The following is a 15,586-nucleotide window of genomic DNA, read 5'->3' as shown; positions in this document are numbered from 1 at the left end:
TCATGTGGCCCCCAAGTGAGCTCGTCTCGCTGTACATACACTTGACTGTCTGAGGAAGCTGGGTGCCTTTTTTGTTTCTTTTTGTGTCGGCTGGAGTTTGTTTTGTGGAATAACACTCCAAGAAACGTTTGCATTGACGGAGGATCGCTTTTGCACTGATGTTCCCGGCCAAATTGAGAATGGATACTATGGATGGCCACAGGGTATTTGCATGCCCACAGCAACTGATGTCTTTCATAAAATTGATGGACTGAGGAAGTCATGGTGTGTTTCTCACGTGCCTCCAAGTGAGCTTGTCTCACTGAACATACACTTGACCGTTCGAAGAAGCTGGGTGCCTGTTTTGTTTCTTTTTGTGCTGGTTCCGCCTAGCGGCTGGAGTTTGTTTTGTGGAATTACACTCCTTCGGCACAGTTGTGGATGAATCTGCTCGTTCTTTGTGTTTATGCCTCCTATTGGCTAGAGTTTGTTTTGTGGAGTATTTTGTGCAGGTTGTTGGAAGGATTAGGTCATCTGCTGCACTTATGAAACAGCCAGCTCACTGAACATTCGTTTGACTGTCCGTGGAAACTGAACGGCCCTTTTTTTTTTTTTTTTTTTTGCTGGTTTTGTGCTGGTTCAGCTTGTTTTATGGAGGAACACACCTTTGAGACAGTTCTGTGAATGAATCTACACGTTCTTTGTGTTTATTCTGCCTATTCTGCTGGAGTTTGTTTTACAGAGTATTTTCTGTTATTTAATTATGCCTCACAAAATTTGTATAGAAACACCGGACTTGAGCAATCCGACAGCAAAGTTGTCGTGGGGACTCTCGTAAGCGTACATGGACTGTTTGTGTTCAGAGGGATGGATGCCGGTTGGCACTGTCGTGCGTGGGTTTTTCTTTTTTCTGTTTGTCCGGTTCGGTGGGGAAGTTCGGGGTTTGATTGTTGAACTAATGGGGAATGTGGTCTTTACAATCTTGTTTTTGACACACAATCTATTTTTTCTAATATGTCAAAATGTCAAATGTTAATATGAGTGGACTGTCTTTCTCCACATGGAATGTGAATGGGTTGTGGCACCCCATAAAAAGAAGGAAGGTTATTTCTTTTCTTAAGCGTAAGAAATTTGATATTGTGTTTCGTAAAGAAACGCATCTTTCCCTGCAGGAAGCTGAAAAATTTGGGAAGATATGGGGTGGACATGTTTTCTTTAGTGCTGGCTCAAGTAAGAGCAGGGGAGTCATTATATTGATAAGTAAACATCTACAATTCAAATGTCTCAAGCAGAGTAAAGATAAATTAGGAAGAGTCATTATTGCTTTAGCAGAAATTCAGGGGCAAAAGTTGATTTTGGCTAACATTTACACACCTAACATTGATGATCAGGGCTTTTTTTTTATAGATCTTGAAGGGATGTTGCAAGCTGCTCGCACCCATCATGATATAATATTGGGAGGAGACTTTAATCTTTTGATGGACTCAGTCCTTGATCATAGTGAAGCAAAAGTGTGCAAGCCCCCTAGAGCAACACTGATGCTTCACAGGATGTGTAAAAATCTTGGTCTTGCAGATATTTGGAGACTTTTGAACCCATCTGGTAGGGACTATACATTTTTTTCATCAGTCCATAAGATTTATTCTAGAATAGATTTTTTTTTATATATCTAAGTCCCTCATTTCATCTGTTGTTGACTGCTCAATTAGAAACATCTTAGTTTCCAGTCACGCCCTGGAAAGTTTAGAGGTGTTGCCACATACGGAGAAAAAGAAATCATATAATTGCTGCTGAATTTTTTAGATCTTATGCTACAGAATTCGCTCCACATTTGTTAGAAGTTTATACGGAATCATTAAAGAATGGTAAGCTTCCGCTAACCATGACACAAGCCTGGATCAGTCTGATTCTTTAAAAGGACAAAGATCCAAGTGTAAGAGTTACCGTCCAATTTCCATTATCCAGCTAGAAGTTAAAATATTGTCAAAAATTTTGGCTAACTGATTAAGTTATGACATCTCTAATACAGATACAGTGGTGTGAAAAAGTGTTTGCTCCTTTCCTGATTTCTTATTTTTTTGCATGTTTGTCACACTGAAATGTTTCAGATCATCAAACAAGTTTAAATGTTAGTCAAAGATAACACAAGTAAACACAAAATGCAGTTTTTAAATGAAGGTTGTTATTATTAAGGGAAAACAAAATCCAAACCTACATGGCCCTGTGTGAAAAAGTGTTTGCCCCACCTGTTAAAACATAACTTAACTGTGGTTTATCACACCTGAGTTCAATTTCTCTAGCCACACCCAGGCCTGATTACTGCCACACCTGTTCTCAATCAAGAAATCACTTAAATAGGACCTGCCTGACAAAGTGAAGTAGACCAAAAGATCTTCAAAAGCTAGACATCATGCCGAGATCCAAAGAAATTCAGGAACAAATGAGAAAGAAAGTAATTGAGATCTATCAGTCTGGAAAAGGTTATAAAGCCATTTCTAAAGCTTTGGGACTCCAGAGAACCACAGTGAGAGCCATTATCCACAAATGGCGAAAACATGGAACAGTGGTGAACCTTCCCAGGAGTGGCCGGCCGACCAAAATTACCCCAAGGGCGCAGTGACGACTCATCCAAGAGGTCACAAAAGACCCCACAACAACATCCAAAGAACTGCAGGCCTCACTTGCCTCAGTTAAGGTCAGTGTTCATGACTCCACCATAAGAAAGAGACTGGGCAAAAATGGCCTGCATGGCAGAGTTCCAAGACGAAAACCACTGCTGAGCAAAAAGAACATTAAGGCTCGTCTCATTTTTGCCAGAAAACATCTTGATGATCCCCAAGACTTTTGGGAAAATACTCTGTGGACTGACGAGACAAAAGTTGAACTTTTTGGAAGGTGTGTGTCCCATTACATCTGGCGTAAAAGTAACACCGAATTTCAGAAAAAGAACATCATACCAACAGTAAAATATGGTGGTGGTAGTGTGATGGTCTGGGGCTGTTTTGCTGCTTCAGGACCTGGAAGACTTGCTGTGATAAATGGAACCATGAATTCTGCTGTCTACCAAAAAATCCTGAAGGAGAATGTCCGGCCATCTGTTCGTGACCTCAAGCTGAAGCGAACTTGGATTCTGCAGCAGGACAATGATCCAAAACACACCAGCAAGTCCACCTCTGAATGGCTGAAGAAAAACAAAATGAAGACTTTGGAGTGGCCTAGTCAAAGTCCTGACCTGAATCCTATTGAGATGCTGTGGCATGACCTTAAAAAGGCAGTTCATGCTCGAAAACCCTCCAATGTGGCTGAATTACAACAATTCTGCAAAGATGAGTGGGCCAAAATTCCTCCACAGCGCTGTAAAAGACTCATTGCAAGTTATCGCAAACGCTTGATTGCAGTTGTTGCTGCTAAGGGTGGCCCAACCAGTTATTAGGTTTAGGGGGCAATCACTTTTTCACACAGGGCCATGTAGGTTTGGATTTTGTTTTCCCTTAATAATAACAACCTTCATTTAAAAACTGCATTTTGTGTTTACTTGTGTTATCTTTGACTAATATTTAAACTTGTTTGATGATCTGAAACATTTAAGTGTGACAAACATGCAAAAAAATAGGAAATCAGGAAGGGGGCAAACACTTTTTCACACCACTGTAGATCAGGTAAGTTTTATTCAGGGCCGTAGCTCTTCTGATAACATTATACAATTCATCAATATCATGTGGTCAGTGGTGAATGATCAGACTCCGGTCGCTGCCATCTCACTTGACGCCGAAAAGGCATTTGATATGGTAGAATGGGATGATCTTTTTAGGATTTTGGAAGGTTGGGGAATACTTTTATTGGATGGATTAAGTTACTTTATAGACACCCGGTAGCGGCGGTACAAACAAATGGATTAAATTCAGATTATTTTACTCTGGATAGGGGCACCCGGCAGGGTTGCCCTCTTTCCCCATTATTGTTCTGTCTTGCCCTGGAACCATTAGCAGCCATGATAAGAAAGGAGGATGATTTTCCAGGGGTGGTGGCGGGAGGTGTGGCGCATAAGCTTTTGCTTTACGCAGATTATATTTTATTATATGTCTCCTACCCTACTAGATCTATGCCTTGCCTCCAGCGTACTGCCCGGTAACGGCTTTTCAGACGGGTGCCTTCCAGTGGCCCAAACAGGTCATTAAATATTTGGGTATTTTATTCTCAGCAAATTTGTATGATTTAGTTAGTTAATTCTGACCCTTTAATAAAAAGGTCTGAGCAATGTGGGCAGGTGGGATTCATTACATTTATCTCTGATTGGGAAGGTTAATGTTATTAAAATGAATTGCATTCGAAAATTCAACTACCTGCTGCACCCTATAGATGTCCCCCTCTCTTTTTTTTTAAATTCTTTTTTATTTTTATTTTCTCCCCAGTTTGGAATGCCCAATTCCCAATGCACTCTAAGTCCTCAAGGTGGCGTAGTGACTCGCCTCAATCCGGGTGGCGGAGGACGAATCTCAGTTGCCTCCACGTCTGAGACCGTCAATCCGCGCATCTTATCACACGGCTTGTTGAGCGCGTTACCGCGGAGAACTAGCGTGTGTGGAGGCTTCACGCTATTCTCTGCGGCATCCCAGCACAACTCACCATGTGCCCCACTGAGAGCGAGAATTATGGCGACCACAAGGAGGTTAACCCAACGTGACTCTACCCACCCTAGCAACCGGTTCAATTGGTTGCTTAGGAAGCCTGACTGGAGTCACTCAGCACACCCTGGATTCGAACTTGCGACTCCAGGTGTGGTAGTCAGTGTCTTTACTTGCTGAGCTACCCAGGCCCCGATGTCCCCCTCTCTTATTTCAAGCAATTTAACAGCATAGAGAAGTCCTTCATTTGGAATGGTAAACGTCCCAGATTACATTTCAGGAAATTGCATAGGCTGATTGACAAAGGTGGGCTAGGCCTACCCAAGATTTTGTTTTATTATTATGCATTCGGTCTCAGACATTTGGCTCACTGGTCACTTCCACCTGAGAGAACCCCTCCCTGGTTTTGTATTGAACAGGAAGTTCTTGCCCCTATTTTGCCATTGCAAAGCCTTTCTATCAAACTAACTGGAGAAGTTAAGTTACACCCCGTTATCTCGTATTTGCATGTGGTATGGACAAAAGTGTCCAGAGTGTTTAATTCAGACATTTCTTTAAATGTTGCTTCGAGCATATGGCTGAACCCAAATTTATGTATTAGTAAGTCTATAATACACTCAGAAACCTATATGAGAGTATAAAAAAGAAAATATTGTTTATATTACAATTAAACAATATTGTTATACAATTTATATTAGTCTACAAAGCTAATTTCAAGCATTTAAGCATTCACCCTCAGATTAATTTGTAAATGGTCTGCTACATAACAGTGCAGGTTATGAGTGCTGTAAGCAGCACTGTACTGACCTCTGGTGTTTGGGGGGTGTTACTGGACTGAAGGATCGTGATCTGTTTGTCTTTCTCTGCATTAGACCTGATGAGTTTCTGCAGCTGAACCTCCAGGGCAGAGACCAGTGTGTCTCTCTCTCTCTTCTCCAGCTTTCCATCTCTTTCTCACGAGCAGAAAGACGTGAAGCTAGAGACTCCTGTTGGACAAACATCAACACAAAGTCATTAACCGTAAGCACAAACAAGATTTGTAATACTGAATCTATTAGACACCAACTGTAACTGAAAACACACACTAGACACGACTCTGTACCATTTCGGCCTGTTGGCGGGCATGCTGTTCCCGACTGTCAGCGTATCGTCTCATGTCCTGGTTCCTCCTCTCCTCAGCCTCTTTAGATTGACCAATCAGAACCAGCTTTTCTTCCATCCACTTCCTGCGCTCTGCTTGGTGCCTCTCACTGGCCAGGTATAACATGCAACCCAAAAAACCAAATGATAAGGCCACATGTTGCATTAGCACACATTTTAGAGAATTCATCAGAGGAATAGTTCACCCAAAAATGAAATTTCTCTCATCATTTATTCACCCTCATGCTGTCTCAAACTCATATGACTTTCTTTCTTCTGCTGAACACAAATTAAGATATTTTGAGGAATGAATGAGCTGTTTTTGTCCATACAATGCAAGTCAATGTGGTCCAAAATTTTCAAGCTTCAAGAAGCACATAAAGGCAGAAAAAATGTAATCCATACAACCTGACAGGTTTAATCCATGTCTTCTGAAGCGATACGATCGGTTTTGGGTGAAAAACCCTAATGTAACTTCTTTTCCACAATAAATCTTGACATCCACAGTCTCCTTGCGCATTCATCAAAGAAGCTTGTTCACACACTTCCTCGCATGCGCAGAGCACTGTACACAAACCAACTGGACTGGCTATTTTGAAAATGCAGACGCAGGTTAAAACGATAGATTCGCGGATTGAGGTAAAATGTACTGCGGTTGACAAAAGATTTATGATAATCACTAGAAAATGAAAATGCAACGTTTTATTGATGTATTATGATACCGGGATTGAGGACCTGGCAACTGCGAGTAGCATTAAAAAAAAGTCATACGAGTTTGAGACCATTTTTGGGTGAACTGTCTGTTTAATTTCGTTTCCTTTCTGAGATTACACTCAAAACAACAGACCTGTAAGCTCTCCTGTGCCAGAGCGGTCTCTTGTCTGGCCTGTAAAATGTCCTCAGAGAGCGGTCTCTCCTGTTTTTTTGTTCTGGAATCATCTCTTTCATCCTCACCAACCATGTGAAAAATAGACAAAAAGCCTGACAAACTCTGCAATCTGAAAACTTATGTTTTGCCAATATATTTAATGTTACATAAGCTGTTTACAGCATATAACAGTTTGTAAGAAAAAAATTGAATCATTAAAAATGTTTTACCTCTAAAAAATGAATGGTACTATTGAACAATCTGTTTAAAATAATGTACACTTTTACATGAGATAAAGACTCCGGTGATATAAGTAGTCCAATAAAAGCTGTTTAATTTTACAAGAAGCTGGGCTCCACTATTAAGATCACATGACCACCCGAATACTACTAATTTTATTATCTCAGTAACCCCCCTATTATAGAACACTTTAGTTCACGGAATAAATTATCTATGGCTGACTGTGAACAGAGCTATTCAACAATGGCACTGGTAACTGAGAACTATTGCTTTTGTGTAATGCTGCATTCACAGTAGCACCATCTTTAATGTTTGATGTGAATAAAAACGAGGCTGTAAGGGATAGACTTACAGCCACTTCAATGGGTTGGACTGTTGTTTAAAATGTTTTGAATTTTTTTCGCTGACAAAGTTTTTTTTTCTTTTTTTTTTCTATAGACATTAAACTCCAAAAAATATGAGTTGTGGAAAATTAGATGTGATCTAGGAGCTATATATAGCGTGTGCCATTGAAAAGCCTGCAAGTCTATCCCTCACAGCCTCATTTTCATTCCTGTAAAAAATCTATGGCTCTACTGTGAATAAGGTCTATAAGTTCAAGGCAACAGCCATATATTGGGCAGAAAGCCAGATATTGGGAAGCGCAATGTAAACAAAAATTACTGAATGCACCTTTAACTGCTGTACAGTACAATAATGTACAATAGATGCTATATGCTCGATGTCATCTCATACCTTGGACGAGTTCATTTATATGAGTCTCTCTGTTTTCAAGCTCCAGGTCCAGCTGTGTCTGTGTTTCCTCTTGTTCTGTCAGAGTCATTCGCATGTCTTCAATAACATGCTCACGTTCTTGCAAATCTACACACACACGAGCCATTAACAATCATTAACATCCATAACCATGTGTTATCACGCAGGTAAACACATTTAATTAAATGCATAAATATGCATATGGTTCATTACAGCATACACTCAAACACATACAGTAATGAAGAAAATGAGTTTAAAGAGAAATACCTTTACATGCTTTCTGATAGAGCATCAGGAACTCATTTGATTTGGAATCTGAGGATCATTCCTGTTGAAAGGGAAAATCTCATATCAATGATTTAAATCAGATTACCATTTCAATATGTGATCATTATAAGCACTTAAAAGGGAAATGTATTCTCTGCAGTTCAAGGCTGATATTTGTTGCTAAATGAGGCTTACAGCTTTGAGCTGCGGGATGGGGCGATCCCTGCTGGCGATCTCATTCTAGAGCCACATTTTGGCCTTTTCTAGATCACTGAGCCTCAGTCTTAAACCTTTTTCAGAGTCCCGCATTGAGAAGATCTAAATGAAACCACGCAGGGCGTTTCAGCACTGGTTAGACTTAATACAAGCTATGACACATTTCACTCCAAATAGTATACATTTTTAACACAGAATTGTCTTTTTGTTTATTCGGCAAGACAAATTACTAATAGTATCTGCATCCAATAAAACTGGCCTCCAGAATACTCAAATAAATCAGTGTCTTCAGATCATTAATCTAACAAAACCAGCCATCAAGTGCATGCAATCTCTTTGACAAATCAACCGTGTGACTGCATTTCAAGTGGAAAAAAAACTCTCAGAAGCTATTTGATGTTTTCATGATCATTCATTGTTCAAAGTAACATTATTTACACTGGCGGCCAAAAGTTTGGAATAATGTACAGATTTTGCTCTTATGGAAAGAAATTGGTACTTTTATTCACCAAAGTGGCATTCAACTGATCACAATGTATAGTCAGGACATTAATAATGTGAAAAATTACTATTAAAATTTGAAAAAAATATTCAGAACTTCTTAAACTACTTGAAAGTGTCCTCGTCAAAAAATCCTCCATGTGCAGCAATGACATCTTTGCAGATCCTTGGCATTCTAGCTGTCAGTTTGTCCAGATACTCAGGTAACATTTCAACCCACACTTCCTGTAGCACTTGCCATAGATGTGGCTGTCTTGTCGGGCACTTCTCACGCACCTTACAGTCTAGCTGATCCCACAAAAGCTCAATGGGGTTAAGATCCATAACACTCTTTTCCAATTATCTGTTGTCCAATGTCTGTGTTTCTTTGCCCACTCTAACCTTTTCTTTTTGTTTTTCTGTTTCAAAAGTGGCTTTTTCTTTGCAACTCTTCCCACAAGGCCTGCACCCCTGAGCCTTCTCTTTACTGTTGTACATGAAACTGGTGTTGAGCAGGTAGAATTTAATGAAGCTGTCAGCTGAGGACATGTGAGGCATCTATTTCTCAAACTAGAGACTCTGATGTACTTATCCTCTTGTTTAGTTGTACATCTGGCCTTCCACATCTCTTTCTGTCCTTGTTAGAGCCAGTTGTCCTTTGTCTTTGTAGACTGTAGTGTACATCTTTGTATGAAATCTTCAGTATTTTGGCAATTTCAAGCATTGTATAGCCTTCATTCCTCAAAACAATGATTGACTGATGAGTTTCTAGAGAAAGCCGTTTCTTTTTTTGCCATTTTTGACCTAATATTGACCTTAAGACATGCCAGTCTATTGCATACTGTGGCAACTCAAAAATAAACACAAAGGCAATGTTAAGCTTCATTTAACGAACCAACTATCTTTCAACTGTGTTTGATATAATGGCAAGTGATTTTTCTAGAACCAAATTAGCAAATTAGCATGATTACTCAAGGATAAGGTGTTGGAGTGATGGCTGCTGGAAATGGGGCCTGTCTAGATTTGATCAAAAATGACTTTTTTCAAATAGAGATGGTGCTGTTTTTTTAACATCAGTAACGTCCTGACTATACTTTGTGATCAGTTGAATGCCACTTTGGTGAATTAAAGTACCAATTTCCTTCCAAAACAGCAAAATCTGTACATTATTCCAAACTATTGGCTGCCAGTGTATAGGAAACTGCTGCCAAACACAATTTAGGATTAGTTCCAAAGATGCAAATCAAGCCTGATTTTATTCAAGGAATAACCACTAAAACAACAATTTAGTTCAATCCTAAACAAAAGGACTGTTTCAAGATGTAAGCCTAGATGTAATTTCTTTGCCATAAGCAGCACAAAACAGAAAGCAAAAAGAATTGCTTCTAAGCAAGTTTCCCCAAACACTTCTATCACCACGGCTACCATTGTTTACACAAACAGATAGTCCCGCCCCAAAACCATTAGTTGAGCCAGAAGTTGACATGTCAGACCAGTCATACAAAAACTGAACAGCTACTATGTTGTTTACACTTAACCTATGAATGGCTTCTTTATATCAGTATCAGGAAAAAGTGTTAACATCAAAAAGATTACACATTTCACCTGTAAACTCACAGCCCAAGATGCTCCCAATGACAGGCTAGTGCCTTGCATGGCAGCTCTGCCATCATTGATGTGTGAGTGTGTGAATGGGTGAATGAGTCACAGTGTAAAGTGCTTTGGAACTGCAAAAGTAAAAAAAAAAAAAAGGTGCTATATAAGTGCAGACCATTTACCAAAATGAGCAAATTACTAAAAACAAATGTACAATGTCAAAGGATGGATTACTAGTATCTGATTCTGGTTCTTGCCATCCACTGTGGCCTTTTTAGCTTATATCTTAAGTAAAGGTGTTTTGGATAGTGTGATGTGTGACATCAATCTGTGTTTATGGAGACTTATTTAAAGAAGCATAGTCTAGGATAGGGGTTCTCAACGAGGGCGTTCAAAGGATGCCAGGGGGTGCTGAGAGCAAATTAGTAGAGAGGGGGTGTTTATCAGTCATAATAATAAAATCTATTATCAAGTTCCTCTTTGCATTAAAACATTTATCTAGACATGGAGAATATCAGTTGGTTCTCAATTATACATGTTGGTATACATTTGTACCACGGTTCATCTGATTTTGAAGTCTAGTGACGCATCTGAAGTATCTGGTTTAGCAGCATCAGTACACAGGCGGATGCACAACCTCGGCTAATGCACCTGTATGGCTCTGTAGATGGATACGGCTCAATGGACAGAGCAGCGTGAGCGCAAAGCTCTTAAAGCTCAATCTCTAAAACCCGCAGCTTTGCGAGAATCAGTGAGAAGCAAAGCGAACCATTTGAATTCTGCACAGAATTCTACATCACTTAGTGTTACTGTAGTAACACTAAGAGTTACTATAACCCTGCTTCTTTTGTTGAAGATGGGTTTTCTGCAGTGCTAAGAGCTGAGCCTCTTTTGACACTAGGGCCTTCTCTCTCTTTGCCAGTTCAGCCTCCTTTTCAGACACTTTTATGTTTCCCTTGCTATCAAACTCCCTGCTTAATGATGAAAGATCATTAAGGTTCTTCTGCAGACTCATTAGCCCTGCCTCTAAGACAGCTCTGCCTCCTGTTCTTTGAGCTCCTCCTTGTTAGACAGAAGCGCTACTTCTGTCTTCTTAATTTCATCCTCCATCTCTTCCTTATCTTTCCGAAGGCTACTGATAGTCTCCTCTAACTCAGCTGTGGTCTCACGGAGGGTTGAAACCTCAGCCTGCAGGTCAGAGTTGACTTTTTTTAGGTCATCATTTACAGCTGATGGGTTTTTAGAAAAAGAGGTGGATTGAAGCTCTTTAAGCTGGTTTTCCATAACTTTTAGTATCTCTTCTTTTCTATCACTCTCTGCATACTGTTGACATGTGGTTGTCAATTCCTCACAACAAAGCTCAAGGTCTCTTTGCAGGGAAGCAAATGTTTCCGCTTCCTTTTTCAGTAGTGTCACTTCCTGTTCAAGAGTCTTGATAAGTTTGTGTTTTTCTCCCATTTCATGAATATGCTTAGCCAATTATGATTTGGCATCTGCAAGTTCTTTATAAGCATTTTTATAAGTTCTTTAGTGTTGCTATGGCTGGTCTCTATGGATACAAACTCTGCATTTAAATTGCTGCGTTCCTCTGCTGTTGTCATAGATTTGGTCTCCATGGGTGCAAGCTCTTTCCCCATCTGACCCTGCTTCTTTTGTTGAATATATTCCTGTGAATTCTTTTCTTCCATTGTAGACTTCAGATCCTGAATGCAGACTTCTAAAATGTTGTACTCCCGCTCCAGATCTGTGATCCGCTTGTCTTTCTGTCTGGATTCTTCAAGACAACACTCAAGCTGACTTTGAACTCCAGCAGGGCAGAGTCTTGGCACCCATTATCTGCAATGGCTTCCTGCACTGTTAAGTTCTCCAGAGGACCTAAAGACAATGGATATATGGATAGCTTTCTACACAGTGCATCCGGAAAGTATTCACAGCGCTTCACTTTTTCCACATTTTGTTATGTTACAGCCTTATTCCAAAATGGATTAAATTAATTATTTTCCTCAAAATTCTACAAACAATACCCCATAATGACAACGTGAAAGAAGTTTGTTTGAAATCTTTGCAAATGTATTAAAAAAAAAAAAAATCACATGTACATAAGTATTCACAGCCTTTGCTCAATACTTTGTTGAAGCACCTTTAGCACCAATTACAGCCTCAAGTCTTATTGAGTATGATGCTACAAGCTTGGCACACCTATTTTTGGGCAGTTACTCCCATTCTTCTTTGCAGGACCTCTCAAGCTCCATCAGGTTGGATGGGGAGCGTCGGTGCACAGCCATTTTCAGATCTCTCCAGAGATGTTCAATCGGGTTCAAGTCTGGGCTCTGGCTGGGCCACTCAAGGACATTTACTGAGTTGTCCCGTAGCCACTCCTTTGTTATCTTGGCTGTGTGCTTAGGGTTGTTGTCCTGTTGGAAGATGAACCTTTGCCCCAGTCTGAGGTCCAGAGCGCTCTGGAGCAGGTTTTCATCAAGGATGTCTCTGTACATTACTGCATTCATCTTTCCCTTGATCCTGACTAGTCTCCCAGTTCCTGCCGCTGAAAAACATCCCCACAGCATGATGCTGCCACCACCATGCTTCACTGTAGGGATGGTATTGGTCAGATGATGAGCGGTGCCTGGTTTCCTCCAGACATGACGCTTGCCATTCAGGACAAAGAGTTCAATCTTTGTTTCTCATGGTCTGAGAGCCCTTCAGGTGCCTTTTGGCAAACTCCAGGAGGGCTATCATGTGCCTTTTACTGAGGAGTGGCTTCCGTCTGGCCACTCTACCATACAGGCCTGATTGGTGGAGTGCTGCAGAGATGGTTGTTCTTCTGGAAGGTTCCCCTCTCTCCACAGAGAAATGCTGGAGCTCTGTCAGAGTGACCATCGGGTTCTTGGTCACCTCCCTGACTAAGGCCCTTCTCCCCCGATCGCTCAGTTTGGCCAGGCGGCCAGCTCTAGGAAGAGTCCTGGTGGTTCCAAACTTCACCCATTTACGGATGACGGAGGCCACTGTGCTCATTGGGACCTTCAATGCTGCAGACATTTTTCTGTACCCTTCCCCAGATCTGTGCCCCGATACAATCCTGTCTCGGAGGTCTACAGACAATTCCTTGGACTTCATGTGCTCTGACATGCACTGTTAACTGTGGGACCTTATATAGACAGGTGTGTGCCTTTCCAAATCATGTCCAATCAACTGAATTTACCACAGGTGGACTCCAATCAAGTTGTAGAAACATCTCAAGGATTATCAGTGGAAACAGGATGCACCTGAGCTCAATTCTGAGTGTCATGGCAAAGGCTGTGAATACTTATGTACATGTGATTTGTTTTTTTATTTTTAATAAATTTGCAAAGATTTCAAACAAACTTCTTTCACGTTGTCATTATGAGGTATTGTTTGTAGAATTTTGAGGAAAATAATGAATTCAATCAATTTTGGGAAAAGGCTGTAACATAACAAAATGTGGAAAAAGTGAAGCGCTGTGAATACTTTCCGGATGCACTGTGTATATGGTTGAGGTGTTATTATGGCTGAAATGCATGCAAAAGAAGATTTATGTGTGCGCTTAATATGAATTGCTTTGTAATTTAAATATGGCAAAATATTTAAAGAGTCAAAAAAACTCAATGATTAATTTAATATAGAAGGCACTTAAATCTTTACTTACATATGGGTCATAACCAAATTCATTTTGAATTTGATTTCCTTCTGAAAATGAGGGGCATTTGAATGTGGAATCACTCAATCTGAAAGAATCCTGTTCATACACAGGAATCTCATCATTTATAGCTGTGATGTTTTAGATAATAAAACAGCATTTTTCTATCACTATTTCTTTCAGTTTTCTTTTATGGCATATGAAAAAGAAGCTTTTTGAATGTATTACTCCTTGATTTACAGTGCTTTGACTTTTGTACAGTTATCCATGAGTTAAATAAATAACTTTTTTATTCATATAATCTCTTAATACAGAACACATCATAGAATATTTTGAAACACATGGCTTATCACGCACAGTGATAAGTTTGCATAAAAAATTTTTACATTCATTTCTTTACGCTAGACAGCCTTTTTCGACCATGGAGGAAACGTCGACGTTTAACCTTCTCTTGACCCATCCCTCTGGTTGTGACAAAAGGCGGGAGACACTTTTCACCTGGGGCAGAGCCTGTACCTTTCTTAAGAGGAGGTTGGCCATCAAGCCCCTCCTCTTCCTGCTGGCGCTTCCTGGGTTCTGTCCGGGGCTGCTGCTCTGAACATGTGCAATTACTTTTAAGATGGATAATATCTTTTTTGATGGAGTAAAACCTTTTCAATCAGATCTGAATTCTCTGGAAATCCACGACAAAAAATAAAACACACAAAAGTTATAATTACTAGACTGATTATGACTTAAAGCTGAAGAGTGTACTTTCTTCAATGTTAAAATACTCTTTCCCAACTTGATATGCAGAGACATCTATGAGTAAGCCATTTGTTAGCTGATTTACAAGAAAAGAGTAAACACTGTGGTGCTATCAAAACTTTGCTCTGTTTGTTTGAGCATCCCGATCAGCACAAAACTGCAACATTAGCTCATTCAACGGCATGATTTTATTTTTCGTTCTTACTGCTTGGACCATTTTAAGACAGGGAGAGTATTCAGAAAACCTGTTTGAAACAATCATTATTTTTGCATTTCCATTTAGTGACATTCGTGGTGCAGAAATTACATGCTTCAGCTTTACTAATAGTATTTACCTTTACTGGAGCATTTTCCAATGAAATTTTTAACATTTACAGGTTCACACTCACATTCTGAGCAGTGGTTTTTATATGTTGGTCCAGATCTGTCTGGAGTTTGGAGATCATCTCATCCTTTTGTCTACACATTTCATTCTGTTCCAATTCCCTTTGCCTTTGGCTCTCCAGTGTCTACAAGCAACAGAACAAGCCACGACATCAATCATGTAAAAAGGAGAAACTAAATCCAAATAAGTATGCTAAGTCTAGTCCACTTTTTGTGTGTTAAAATGCCAGAACACCATTCATTCACAGAATCCAGGCATAAAAAATAGAATTAACAATAAAATGCAGAATTTCAAGGAATTTGACATATTTGGGATAAAATGAATTTATTTGGAATGCACAATAAATCCAAATAAAATCATGATATGTTCTAGTGTGATGATCAAACCACAAAAGGCTGCAATTTAATTAAATAAATATACAGTCTGTATGTGATGCACACAATTCAAATTGAACACGTGAGGCAGACAGTTCATACAGTGACAACACCTCATCATGAGCATCACACGTGCTCCGTGTGTGAAGTAGATGACATCAAGCAGAGTGTTCATTAACCTTGAAGTGCACAGCACATGCAGACTATATTTAATTAAATCGCAGACTTTTGTGGTTTAATAAGCATATTAAGGCATGT

At 39.8% G+C, this 15,586-nt stretch overlaps 1 pseudogene; it reads right to left on the bottom strand.

Moving 5' to 3' along the window:
• LOC127410812 (kinesin-like protein KIF20B) overlaps positions 1-15,586 on the bottom strand; it is a 48,123-nt pseudogene that overhangs the window by 21,077 nt on the left and 11,460 nt on the right.

This window comes from Myxocyprinus asiaticus, chromosome 20 (genome assembly GCF_019703515.2).
Source record: "Myxocyprinus asiaticus isolate MX2 ecotype Aquarium Trade chromosome 20, UBuf_Myxa_2, whole genome shotgun sequence".
Lineage (NCBI taxonomy): Eukaryota > Metazoa > Chordata > Actinopteri > Cypriniformes > Catostomidae > Myxocyprinus > Myxocyprinus asiaticus.
This window is presented reverse-complemented; position numbering and strand designations above follow the sequence as displayed.